Genomic DNA, 13775 nt, shown 5'->3' on the forward strand with positions numbered 1-13775 from the left:
GGTCAGTGCAGTCTGGACTTTGGGACCCAGTAAGTGGGAGTACGTGGGCTTTTGCCCCTAGGGCAAGAAGTCACTGAGAACCCCAGCAAAGCCATCCTGTGCCACATGGCAGCTTCAGCTCCTGGCCTGGAGAGTGTAGGGGGACCAAGCAACCAGTCTGAGAGGTAATCGCTCTTGCTTTAAACTGCTTGGATCTGGATTGCAGTCTAGGGTGGAGGTCCCAGGGTGTGTGTCCAGCTTGCCAGAGCCTGTGGAGGCCTCAGAGAGGGCACCCATCTAATACCTCCGACAGCTGAGAAAACCCCAGGATTTGGGACGAAGGCTCCCCTGTCTGGTGGCTGAGTCCTACTGTGGCAAAAAGCCCAGGGGTCAAGTGATTGAGGGGCAACATGACCAGGCAAAGGAAACAAAGCAGACAGAATATTCCAACATTACACTCCTATTTTGGGGACAAAAAGGAGCAAAGCATGGAACAGGAGGAAGACAGTGAAGTCATAACTCCTACACCAAAAGCTTCAAAGGAAAATATGAGCTGGTTACAGGCCATAGAGGACTTTAAGAAGCAGCTAAGAGAAGTGGAGGAAAAAATTGGCAAGAGAGATGAGAACAATGCAAGAAAATTATGAAATGAGAGTTAAAAGCCTGACTGAGGAAAATAACACCTTAAAAAACAGACTGGCTCAATTGGCAAAGGAGGCTCAAAAAGGCAATGAGGAGAAGAATGCCTTAAAAAGCTGAATTTGCCAGATGGAGAAAGAATCTCAAAAGCTCAATGAGAAGAATCATTGCTTCAGAATTAGATTGGAGTAAATGGAAGCTAATGACTTTATGAGAAATCAAGATACTGTCAAACAGATCCAAACAAATAAAAGAATAGAAGGCAATGTGAAATATCTCATGGGAAAAACCACTGACCTGGAAAATAGATCCAGGAGAGATCATTTAAAAATTATTGGACTATCTGAAAGCCATGATCAAAGTAAGAACCTAGAAATCATCCTCCAGGAAGTTTTCAAAGAAAACTGCCATGATGTTTTAGAACCAGAGGGCAAAATGAGGTTGAAAGAATCCACATCCTGAAAAAGATCCCCAAAAGAAAACTCCTAGGAATGTTATAGCCAGGTTCCAAAATTCTGAGATTAAGGAGAGAATATTACAAGCAGCCAGGAAGAAACAATTTGAATATTGTGGAAACACAGTCAGGATAACCCAGGATCTGGCAGCTTCTATATTGAGGGACCGAAGGGCTTGGAATATGATATTCCAGAGGTCAAAGGAGCTGTGATTAATAACAAGAAACACCTAACCAGTAAAACTGAGTATCATGTTTCAGGGGAAAATATGGTCATTCAGTGGCATAGAGGACTTTCAAGCATTCTTGATGAAAAAACCAGAGTTGAATGGAAAATTTGACATTCAGATACAAGAAGCAAGAGAAGCATGAGAAGGTAAACAGGGAAAAGAAATCATAAGGAACTTATCAAAGTTGAACTATTAACATTTCTACATGGAAAAACAATAATTGTAACTTATGAAACTTTTTTTCAGTATGAAAACAGTTGAAGGGAATAGAAATATATTTATATATATATATATGTGTGTGTGTGTGTGTGTCTATATGTATATGTCTATATATGAGGGTATATGGGCATATGAATACATATATGAACGTGTGTACATATGTTTACAGGTATACATAGATAGAGAGCACAGGACCAATTTAATAGGAAGGGATGATACTTAAAAGGTGAAATTAAGAGGTGAGAGAGGAATATAATGAGAGGAGATGGGGAGAGACAGGATGGGGTAAACTATCTCATAAAGAAGAGGCAAGGGAAAATGGTTATAATGGAGGGGAAGCATAGGAAGGCAAAGAGAATGGGTCAACCTCATTCTCATTGAATTTGGCTTGGGGAGGGAATGAAATACACTCAAAATAGGGTATCTCACCCTATAGGAGGCTAGGGGGGAAGGGGATCAGAGGAGGGATGATGGAAGGAAGGGCAGGCTAGTAGGGAGGGAAATTGGAAGCATCCACTTTTGAAAAGGGACAGGATCAAAGTAGAGAATAGAAAAAGTGGGAGGTGGGATAGGAGGTAGGGAAATATAGTCAGTTTTTTTTTACAATATATACACTATGTTATTGTTTTGTATTAGCTACACATGTACAACCTATACTTAACTGCTTATCTTCCCAGTAAGTGTGGGTGACAAGGGAGGAAGGGAATGAATCTTTAATTCAAAGTTTTAAAATCAAATGCTTAAATATATGCATATATATATATACACTATTTTAATACTATCTTACATGTAATTGGGAAATAAGATATACAGGCACTGGGACATAGAGATCCACCATGCCCTACTGGAAAAGTCAAAAGGGGTATGGGAGAAAATATGGGAGAGAGCAAATTGGAGGAAGAGATATCCTGTGGGACTGCTATTTTGGGGCGGTGGGTAGGGGAAAAACGGGGAGAAATTTTGCAACTCAAATCTGGTGGAAATGAATGCTGTAAGTCAGAAGCTAATAAAGCATTTGGAGAATGGAAAAAATAAAATTAAATTAAGAGAATGGTAGGAAATATCACTTACTCAGGAACTAATCTAAAAAGGAAATTAGTATAGACTTAGAAAGTTAGAAATATAGAGATAGAAGAAAAATTATCAAGGAAAAAAAACCAAAACAGGAAAATTGGAAGACTACTTGTGATTTCTACAAACCAAAGTGATTGACTTTGAAGAGAAGATGTAATGAGGTAGTGTAAAAATGGTTGTTCCCCCCCAAAGTATGCTAAAACAAAAACCTGAATACCGTATTTCAGAAAATCAGACAAATTTTCACAGAAATCTTGGAAACAGAGGGCAAAATAAAAGATCAATAGAATCCAAAGTTGGCATAGAGGAAACCCAACTTCTACTTACCAAACATATCATCTCTAAGTCACAGAACTTCCATATAAAAAAAAACACTTTTGTAAGCAGTAGGTAGAAGCCCTCATATGTCAAAGGAAAACAGTACAAATTATAAGTGACTCTCTCTTGTCCATGAGAGATGAGAGAACAGGTTATAATATGATGTTCTCAAAATCAAAGGAAATCCATTTTAACCTCAAAATAGCATATCCCAAAAAGCTGAGTTTAACCAGAATATAGATTTTCAGCAAAAGAGAATTTGAATTCTTAGAATCTAGAGGGAAGCTGTATATTTGACATGCAAATTCATTGAGCAAAAGAAACTATAAAGATAAGCATAATTCTATATTCATATGCTTTAAGGAGGAGGTCACTTTTTAGAAATATCAAATTTATGAAGATTTTTGAGTATACATTCATGAGTGAAGCTCATGAAAATGTATCAAATACAAGTATAGGAAAGAGTCAAGGGACAGTAGAAAGGGAATGAAATTAATATTTCGTGGAGTGGTGTAACATCCATTTGAACAAAGGCATTGTAAGAAGGAAAGGATTTGGGAGGAACCTCAACCTAAATTATATGCTGGATAAAGATTGTCTAAAGGTCCAATGAATTAGAGAGTGAAATCCCTGAATTTGCTTCCTTTAAAAAAGCAAATTTAGGAAGATAGATTTAAAGCTGGAAAGACCTTAGATGTCATTTTATCTGATTCCATTGGGGTATGAGCAAAAGGAATTTCATGGATTTGGAAGCATTTAGACATTTCATCTACTCTGAGTGACATTAAAAGAATAAAATACATTAATAGGTAAAGTCTATGAGTATGAATAAGAACTATCTAAATAAGGCAAAGAGTAAGGAGGTAGAATAAGGTCATATAAGCAAGGAACTTTTGAAATAAGTTAGTCTGACTCCCTCATTTTCTATTTTTTTTTTCTTAAGCAATTAGGGTTAAGTGACTTGCTCAAGCTTACACATCCAGTTATTTTGTTTGGGTACCAAGTATCTGAGGCTGGAACCAATCTCAGGTCTTCCAACACCAGGGCTGGAGCTCTTACTCACTGTGCAACCTGGTCACCCCTTAACTCCCTCATTTCTAAGGCCCCAAGGTATAGAGTGAAAAATAGCCTAAAAGCATCTAAGATAAAAAAATAATAATTACATATATATATACACATATGAGTATGTGTCTCTGTGTATATACACATGTATTATATCACTATTATCAAATTTCTTTAATGAAGATCTAATATGTGAAGAGACATTGCTAACAATAATTATATGTAACAAATATTCTGCTTTAAGAATATGATAAATATAACAGAAAATAAACATGAAGGAGAAAGCTGGACAGAATTAGGGGGGGGAGGATAGACTTGCTAGACCTATTAAGATATTATTAATAGGAATATGAATTAATAGGTACTTATTTTTAAATATCACATGATACTTTTACAATAATATGTTATGAACTAGGCCAAAAATAACATGTAAAAGTAGAAAGGAAAAAAAATTTAAGAACATTTTACTAACATTAATACAATAGAGAAAAAAAGAAATATAGACTAAATAGGGAATAAGCAACAATACCCTAAATCATAGGGCAACTAAGGGGTACAACAGGTAGAGTGTCAGGCCTGAATTCACAATGACTCATCTTCCTGAGTTCAAATCTGACCTTGGACATTTTCTAGCTATGTGACCCTGGGCAAGTCACTTAACCCTATTTGCCTCAGTTTCCTCATCTATAAAATGAACTGGAGAAGGAAATGGCAAACCACTTCAGTTTCTTTGCCAAGAAAACCCCAAATAAGGTCATGAAGAGTTAGACATGACTGAAACAATTGAACAATAACATAAAAATTCTAAATAATGAAATTAAAGAACAAAGGATAAAGACAAGTGATAAGAGGGTTCTTTTGATAAATTTTGGCACTAGGAGCACTTCTCTACCTTTCTCCTACTCCTTCAATTAGCTATCTACTTCCTCCTGTGCTATGATAATGAATTGTAATTGGGTTCTTATTTAGTCACTCTCCTTTCCCCCCCGCCCCCACACACACTTTATTTTTTACCCAGGGTCCACATACATCATTTGAATGCAGTGGGGTGATACAGTGATTGAATAGAGTTCTGGGTCTGAGGTAGAGAAGACTTGAATTCTAATCTGACCTTAGGTACTTTCTTCCTGACAGCCTCTGTTTGCCTCAGTTTCCTGAGATAATAGAGATAATTATATTACCCACCTCAAAGGGTTGTTGTGAGGATTATACTGAGAAGATAATATTTATAAAACACTCAGCACAGTGACTGGCATGTAGTAGGTGCTATATAAATAATTATCCCATTATTTTCTCTTCATTAATAACCAACCCCTTCATTTCTCTTCTTTATCCTTAGAGTTGTTCTGATTATCTTTTTTTATTAATATGTAATATTTTTAAATGTCAGTAACTTGGTAATTCTCAATAAAAAAATCCTTCATAAAAAAGTAAAACAAAATTGCCTAATATAATGATTAAGAATGATAATCTTTTTTTTTCCATTTTGTATTTTATGAAATAAATTTTCCCCATATTTTTCCAAATGTTAACAGCAAAGAAAGATGTACCTCTAACTTTATTAATGTGGGACCATTGTTGCACATTATACTTTTGCCTTCACTAACATTATTGTAGGTTTATTCATTGTTCTTCAGGTGTTCCATCTGAATCAGTTCATATTTGTTGTTTTTTATATCACAATGCCATTTTTATACCATACAATACCACTATTACATTTATATATAATTTATATGTAGAATCCTAAATCTAAAACTAGCAAGAACACCACCTACTCCAAACACCTGGCTTCTAGATGAAGCAATTGAGTCCTTGGAAGGTTAAACAATATGCCTAAGATCTTAGAAGTAGTAAGCAAAATAAGTGAGATTTGAATTCATGTCCTTTGACTACAAAGTCAATATTATTTTCATTGTTCCACACTCTTCCCTACCTGATTCAGTTTCCCCCCACTCTTTGAGCATATGATTTGTTTTTAGATATTTTTTGCATCATAAGTATTTCAGCTAGGAATATTTTACTTTTCTTATTTAAATTTTTTTTTTTTGCTTTTTGGAGGGGGGAAGTTAGGGCAATTGGGGTTAAGTGACTTACCTAAGGTCACATGGCTAGTTTTGTGTTAAGTGTCTGAGGCCAGATTTGAACTCAGGTCCTCCTGACTCCAGGGCCAGTAGTCTATTCACTGTGCCACCTAGCCACACACAGCTGGGAATGTTTTAGTAGATACGACATTTTTTTTTTCCATCAAACTCCATGAATCATAACCTCATTGGTAATATCAGTGGATAAAAAGAGTAAGAGATTAATGACTTTTCTCACATAATTCCAAATTATTTTTGAAACTGCTGGCACCAAACACAACTTTACCAGAAGTAACAGGGAACAAAAAGTGTGAGATGGGTGTTCATCCAGTTAATGATAGGTAATTACTCAAGAGGAGAGCTGGAAGAGGATTTTTCAATGCCCCCACCACCTCAGTGTTTGGAGTAGTAAGAGAGTAAGGACAGATTCAAGGGAAGTAATGGATTTAGATATAGCCAGCAGAAAAGGAATAATCTAACAGAAACATGAGGGGAATCTCACAGAAACAATGAAGTGGAGGAAGAGGGCAGATAAGTATCTTGCAAAAAACACTGCTAGGAGCATTTGTACTCTTCAGGAGATTAATTTATTTGTCTTAGTATTAAGAGCAGTTGAAAGATAAAATGTGGTACTCACAGAAGCATAGTTCTGAGTGAGCAAGATGAGGATTCAAAAGGTGTACAATGAGATATTTTTAGTTATGGCCAATATATACATTTTTTGGATTTCATAATGGTTACTTCTTACAAGGGAAGTCTTTCATTTTTGTGGGGAAGAAGAGAAGAATTGTAGAAGAATGAGTGGGTAGTGCTAGTAAGGAAGGAAGAAAGAAAGAAAGAAAGAAAGAAAGAAAGAAAGAAAGAAAGAAAGAAAGGAAGGAAGGAAGGAAGGAAGGAAGGAAGGAAGGAAGGAAGGAAGGAAGGAAGAGAGAGAGAAAGAAATAGAGAGAGAAAGAAATAGAGAGAGAAAGAGGAAGGAAGGAAGGAAGGAAGGAAGGAAGGAAGGAAGGAAGGAAGGAAGGAAGGAAGGAAGGAAAGTGTCAATTCTGTATGGAAAGAGTCGAAGTAAGTGCAGAAGGTGCTACTCCCAAGCCGAGCAAAGTTGATACTATTATTCTAATTATCAGTCAATCAGTCAGTCAGTCAGTCAATAAATATTTATGGAGCACTTACTTTGTTCCAAGCAAAGTACTAAGAACTAAGGATACAAAGAAACTCAGTCTGTGTCCTCAAGGATTTCACTTTGTGATGGGGGAGACAATATACAAATAAGTATGTTAATATAAGATGTATGAATGTGATCTGGAAGGGGAGCATATTATCATATGGAGGGACTAAGGTAGGTCTACAAAAGGTAGGCTCTAATTTGCTTCTTAAAAGAAGTCAAGGAAATTAGTATATAGAATTGAAGGGGAAGAACATGAGAAGCATGTGAAATAGAGCAAAGACACGGAGATGAGTTATGGAGTGTTGTTTTGAGGAACAGCAAATAAGCCATTGAAGTTGGATCATAAAGTGCATTGTGATGCAAGAAAAGTGGAAATTTAGGAAGGAGTGAGGAAATTAAGAGCTTTTATTGCCAAAAAGAATGTTATATTTGGTCCTTAAGGTTATATGTAATCCCTGGAGCTCCCTGTGTAAGAGGGTGAAATAGCCATACATATGCTTTGGAAAAATCTACTTAGCAACTGGACGAGAGACTTGAGGACAGGGAGACATGTTAGAAGGTGATTGTAGCACATCTAATTGGGAGATGATGAGAGTTTTAACTAAGAGTAAGACTGTATGAGTGTAGAGAATTGGACATAAATGTGACATATTGCAAAAGGAAAGATGACAAGGCTTGGCAAAAGAAAAAAAAAAACATGATGTAACAGAAAGTCTCTTCTATATACTTCCTCTTTCTCTAAAACTCACACTATCCTGGTCCAGATCTTCATAACCTCAAGACTGGACTATTCCAATAGCCTTTTGATTAGTCTCCCTGCCTCAAGTCTGCCTACCCCATTCCATCTACATCTCAGCTGTCAAATTGATCTTCCTAAAGCACAGGTCTAAGCTTGTAGCCAGCCTTCTCATTCCCCTCCCCATTCAACAGATTTCAGTGGCTCTCTATCATCTGTAGGATCAAATATAAACTGGTCTGCCTTTTAAAATCCTTCATAACTTTGCTCCCTTTCACCTTTCCAGTGTTCTTACATCTTATTCACCACAATGTGCTCTGTGACCTAGTGACACTGGCCTCCTCACTATTCCTTACATAAAACACTCCATCTCCTCACTCTGAACTTTCACTGACTATCCCCTATGCCTTCTTTCTTCTCATCTCTGCCTTCTGACTTCCCTGGATTTCTTCAAGTCCCAGTTAAAATCCCACTATCTACAAGAAGCTACTCTTGTCCTACTCCCTCTTAAGCTAGTGCCTTCCCTCTACTGATTATCTCCAATTTACCTTGCATATTTCTTATTTGTATGTAGTTATTTGCCTGTTGTCTCCACCATTAGACTGTGAGATCCTTTGACAATAGAGACTGTTTGCCTTTCTTCGTATTCCCAGCACGGGCATATACTAAGCTGTTAACAAATGTTTAACTACTGACCAACTGACTTAGCACAGTGCCCGGCATATGGTAAGCACTTAATAAATATTTATTGATTGATAATCACTATCCTATCTTGACACACACAAATATGTAGTAACTAATGATTGCCAGGTGAGGAAAAGAAAAAATATATATATATATTCTGTATTCATTGCACTGAAGAGATGAAGAGGAAGAGAAGTAAAAGCATAAAACTAAGTCAAGTGTAGACAATTCTTTCTTAATGATAACATGTCACAAATATGCTTCTTGTTCTATTTATTAAGTAAGCAAGCAATGAATTCTTATTAAATGTCTACTATAAGAAAGGGATTTGGGTACATATTGGAGATACAAAGGGAAAAAAGGAAACAGTCTATGCCCTTAAAGATCTAAAATCTGTTAGGGAAAAGAACACATACAGATAGAAATAGTTTAACAAGGAGAGACAATTTGTACTTCCATGTGTACATATTGTCTTGCACTATTAGAATGTTAATTCTTCAAGAAGAGGGATTGCTCCCCCTCCCCAAATCTTAGCTCAGTGCTGTATACATAGTAAATAGAAATGCTTATATTAATTAATTCACTCATTTGTTAACTCATTAATTTATTCATTGCTTTGTTCTTTCACTCAAGCATAAACAGAATATATGTCAAATACAAGGGATTTTAGAGAAAGGCAATAGTAGCTGGAAATATCAGGAAATATTTAACATATAAGGTGATGCTTTAGCTGAACTTTGAAAGAAACTAGGAACTCAGAGACAGAAGTGAATGGGGAGTAGATTCTAAAACACAGAGACAAGGGATGAAAAATCATATGTGAAGAATATAACGACCAATTTGGACTCCAAAATGTATAAAAGGGAGCAATTTATAATAAGGCTGAAGAGATAGCTTCCTGTTAGGTGTTGAAGGAATTTGAGAAAGTAATAAAAGATTTACATTTGGGTTTTGAGAGAATGGGGAGCCACTGGAGCTCATTGGACAGGGGATTGACAAATCAGAAACCTGCTTGAGTATATGCCTAGAATCATTTGAATATACAAAAATAATTCAGCCATAACTCTAACACCAGCATGTTCTTAGTTCAAATTTGATGATGGGATAAAATGGGACCTCAGTAGTCACTGATCATTTAACACAAGGTTTACTTTGCCCTAATACATGAAACACATGCAATAAGGATATACTGACTTATAAGGATATAGCTTCTCTGGATCTGGCCTCCCTTTTCTCTATATGGAAATGCATATGGTCATCAGGTCAGAATATAGTGAAGGACATCGTGACTTATTCGGCCTTCAGAAATTTACCAAGTCAGAGAGGCACCAGCTTCAACATGATTGGGACTTTATGCCCTTAGATGAACAGGAAACTAGCTCTAAAAGTTCCATCAGGTCCTAGGACCACTTTGTCTCCTTATATGGAAAGTTAATAATGCTGCAGGAGTGTAGGAGAAAGGAGAAAAAACACATGTTGCGTGTAAATACTACTTACCAGAGCCAGAAAGAGAGGGAGTTATATATTAGTTAAAATAATAAGTAAAGAGCAGAGGTGGGAGGGGGGAATACACAAGTAAATGAGGTTACCAAATTTAAAAATTGACAATTTAGAGCTAGAAACATAATGAAATAATAAGAGGGTTGACAATTAAGGGGAATGCAGGGTAATTGATAAAGGAATAGAGTCAGGACATGTAGAACTTACCTCTGACATGAATGATCTGTGTAATTCTACAAAAGTCATTTAACTTCTTGGAAACCCAGAAAATTCTCCAAGGCTTATAAATTATATGCCAAAATTCCATATACAACTAAATAATAAATTATTACTTACTATAAGTAGTAGTGATAAAAGTAATAGTAATAGCAGTAGTAACTAATATTTATATAGGCTTTGTGATTTTTAAAATACTCTAAAAGCATATCAATAGATTATTAGAAAAAAAAAAAGATGAAATGAGAAAAATGCCTTAAAAAAAATGTAAATCAATAGTTGGACCCAGGGACCACTATCTAGTTGCACAAGAAACTATCAATCTGACCAAGATAACAAACTTTTGTTCTCTCCTTTTTTCTCCTCCTCTCTTCCTTTTCTTTTTGCATAGTGTTATTAGAAAATGAGGATGCCCCTTTAAAATTTGGATGTTCTTAAATGATAATGTGAGCAGTTGGATAAAGAAGAGTTGGAGGGGTGGAGGGACAGACTTCTTGCTTAGGGCCTGCCTGAACTATGTCTTTGAATAGAACTTTTAAAATAAAAGCTCTTTTGTCCCCTGCCGTCTTCCTTCCCCCCTGTGCTTTACATCTTGCACTCTTTTCTTATTCTTTTTTTAATATGAGCTCAAACACAAGAGGCTCCCTCTACTTCATCTCTGTGCTCCTTCCCTCTCCCCACGGCCAGCTGGGTTTCTTCTCCAGAACACAAGCATTTTTCCTAATTCCTTTCTCCTTTGCCTAATCACTTCATCCTTTTCTAAAAAGCCTAAACATTATTAGGAATCACTGTCTGATTTTTCTCAATCAAAGCGAAAAAATGATAAAGGGCTTTTTTCTTCCCCTCTGGCCTGTGGGCCTCAGGGCTAACCTGATTGGAGAGCCCCTAGAGGTAAGAGCAGAGCCTTCTTCAGCTTCACTAACAAAGGGGCTAATTGTGCTATGTAGACTGGCACCTGTCCGTTATAAAACAGAGCTATATCATCGAGCCATTTTGTATGTTCTCCCTAGTAGGCCAGTGAATAGCTGCCAGATGGTCATAACTTTCAGTTACTGGATACTAGTTTCATTCCAATAAATGCCATGGAAGTAAACAGTCTGTATCCTATTCAGGTTCTTCATTCCCAGGACTATTCAGTCCCCTAGTTTTGTTTTGTATCACTAAGCTATTGCTTTCGATGCTGGGTTTGTATAACCTAAACAAACAGGTGGCCTGTGATGCCACAAACTGGCAAGCCAGATTGTTAATTGTAAATTAATCTGGGAGAAATATCTGGTTTGGGAAACAACAGATATTCACTTAGCAAAGGGATCATTTAAAAAAATAGTGAAGCTCTTTAAAGAATCCATGATATTTTTGAGCAAATGCCTGGGGTTTGGGGAGAGGTGCAAATTACCTAGAGACAACTTTACAAAGAGTCCTTTCATTAATATGACATTCCTACTCCTCATTCTCCAGTCCTGTTTGTCTATTGAGGAAATGCAGCCACTGAAAAGGAAAGGAGAGGTATCTGAGAGAAGAAAAAGAATCCCTCAAATGATAGTAAATTGAAGGAGATGATCTGAGATACAAAACATTACATGATGCTTTGGAGATAACCAATTTGTCAATAACTGTGATTGTTAAGGAGTTACAGTGACCCAGGCAGAATGTTATATACTGGGAATGCAAAGCCCCAAGTTAAACAGTCCCTACCATCGAGGAACTTATATTCTAATGGGGGAGATCACTTGTACATAGGTATATAGAGTACATATACAAATCAAATGCTGGGAAACCTTGATGGGAAGTTTCTAGCAGCTAGAGACACCAGAAAAAAACTTCCTATTCTAGGTAGAATTTCAGCCAGGGGTTCCAGAAGGCAGAGATGGATGGAGATGCATGTGGGAGGACCAGCAAGGAGGTCTGTATATGTGTGTGTTGGGGGGAGAGGAGTAGTTATAAGCAGGCTGGAAAGATGGTAAAGGGTCAGGTCATGAAGAGCTTTTTTTTTTTAAACAAAACTTTATTCATACATTAATGTTGAAGGCTGGATTAGAGCTTAAGAAAAAAAAAAAAGGAAAACAGTATGATACAGAGTCCTTTACAGAAGAAGACAGGTTATAAGGAATGGGAAAAGATAGACACACACACACACACACACACACACACACACACAAGGAAGGTAGTCTGGGGAGCCAGGGTCAGGTCTCTTGGCTAGTCACCTGCTTCATGTAGGTTTCCAACAGGTATTTTTTAAAGGCTGTGGGATTTGTCCAAAGTTCAGCAGCATGTGTGTTCAATGGGCTGTCAATGTTGGGTTCTCCCAGTAGACTCTGGATAGATAGCAGGATGGTCCTGACATCATACAGAGCTGACCACTTGTCTTTGAGGATGTCCAAACAGATATTCCCTTGGGTGTCCACATTAGGATGGTAACAATGTGTGACAAATTGCACAGTGGGAGCATTGTAGGGGTAGCCGCTAGGGAATTCCAGGGAGAGCTTGTACCTTAAGTCTTCATATACAGTCCCAGCTGCCCCATGGATGGTCACAACCCACTTGAAGAGATTGTCTGATTCTGGAAAGGCAGAAATTCCTTTGTCTCCAGACATCATCAGGGTCATCAATTCCTGCTGTAACCTCTTGCCCACGGACACGTGGGCCGCGGCTGCCCCAGGCTCAGCCCCCTTATGGGGGGCGGCAGCGGCGCTAGCAGCAGCCTCGTTGCGATTCTGCGAGGCCATAGGGGACCAGAGATAAAGGAAGAGAAACTCCCGGGCGGCAACTGCCAGGTCATGAAGAGCTTTAAAGAGACATGTTTATATTTTATGCTAGTGATAATAGGGAGCCATTTTGAATGGCTAATAGGAATGAAAGCACTTTGTAAAACTTTAAATTTTTCTGAAATGTTAGCTATTATTAGGTAAATAACAACATGAAAACAAAGTAAATTTGTTGAATGGATGGAATGTACAAATAACTGGTGATGGCAGATCACAAAAGGTGTTATGTAGGAGATAATATTTAAGCTGCATCCTGAAGAGTATAAGAGATATCTAAAATTTGAAGTGAGGAGAAATTAGAAGCACTTAAGTATGAGATGACAAGTCATGAAGATTGGTATTAACCATTTCTGTGGTATTGTGGCAGAGCATTGCAAGGAGTATAGAATTTATTAAATGCATTGGCTCTGTCTTCCTATTCTAGAAAAGTAAATGATACCATCAACACTGAATAATCTTGGCCATAGAATCAAGCACAGATGACTTCATACAGCTCACAGACAGAGTATCATTCATTGATAGTACATAAGTACTCTTGCCTTAAACAAATTTGTAGATATGCTTATTTGCTTGGACTTTCAAATTTTGAAGGTAATAGAAATCATTATTCTAATAGAGAAATTAACCAAATGTTTAAACAGCTGTTATGC

General features: G+C 37.1%; 1 pseudogene; it reads right to left on the reverse strand.

The window, feature by feature from the left end:
• Nucleotides 1-12498: 12498 nt before the first annotated feature.
• On the reverse strand, nt 12499-13130 carry LOC138170129 (ubiquitin-conjugating enzyme E2 C pseudogene; annotated as a pseudogene).
• Between the last annotated feature and the right edge of the window lie 645 nt (nt 13131-13775).

Source organism: Petaurus breviceps, unplaced genomic scaffold (genome assembly GCF_028583685.1).
Source record: "Petaurus breviceps papuanus isolate PSGF00001 unplaced genomic scaffold, PetGlider_PUasm1.0 38, whole genome shotgun sequence".
Classification (NCBI taxonomy): Eukaryota; Metazoa; Chordata; class Mammalia; order Diprotodontia; family Petauridae; genus Petaurus; species Petaurus breviceps.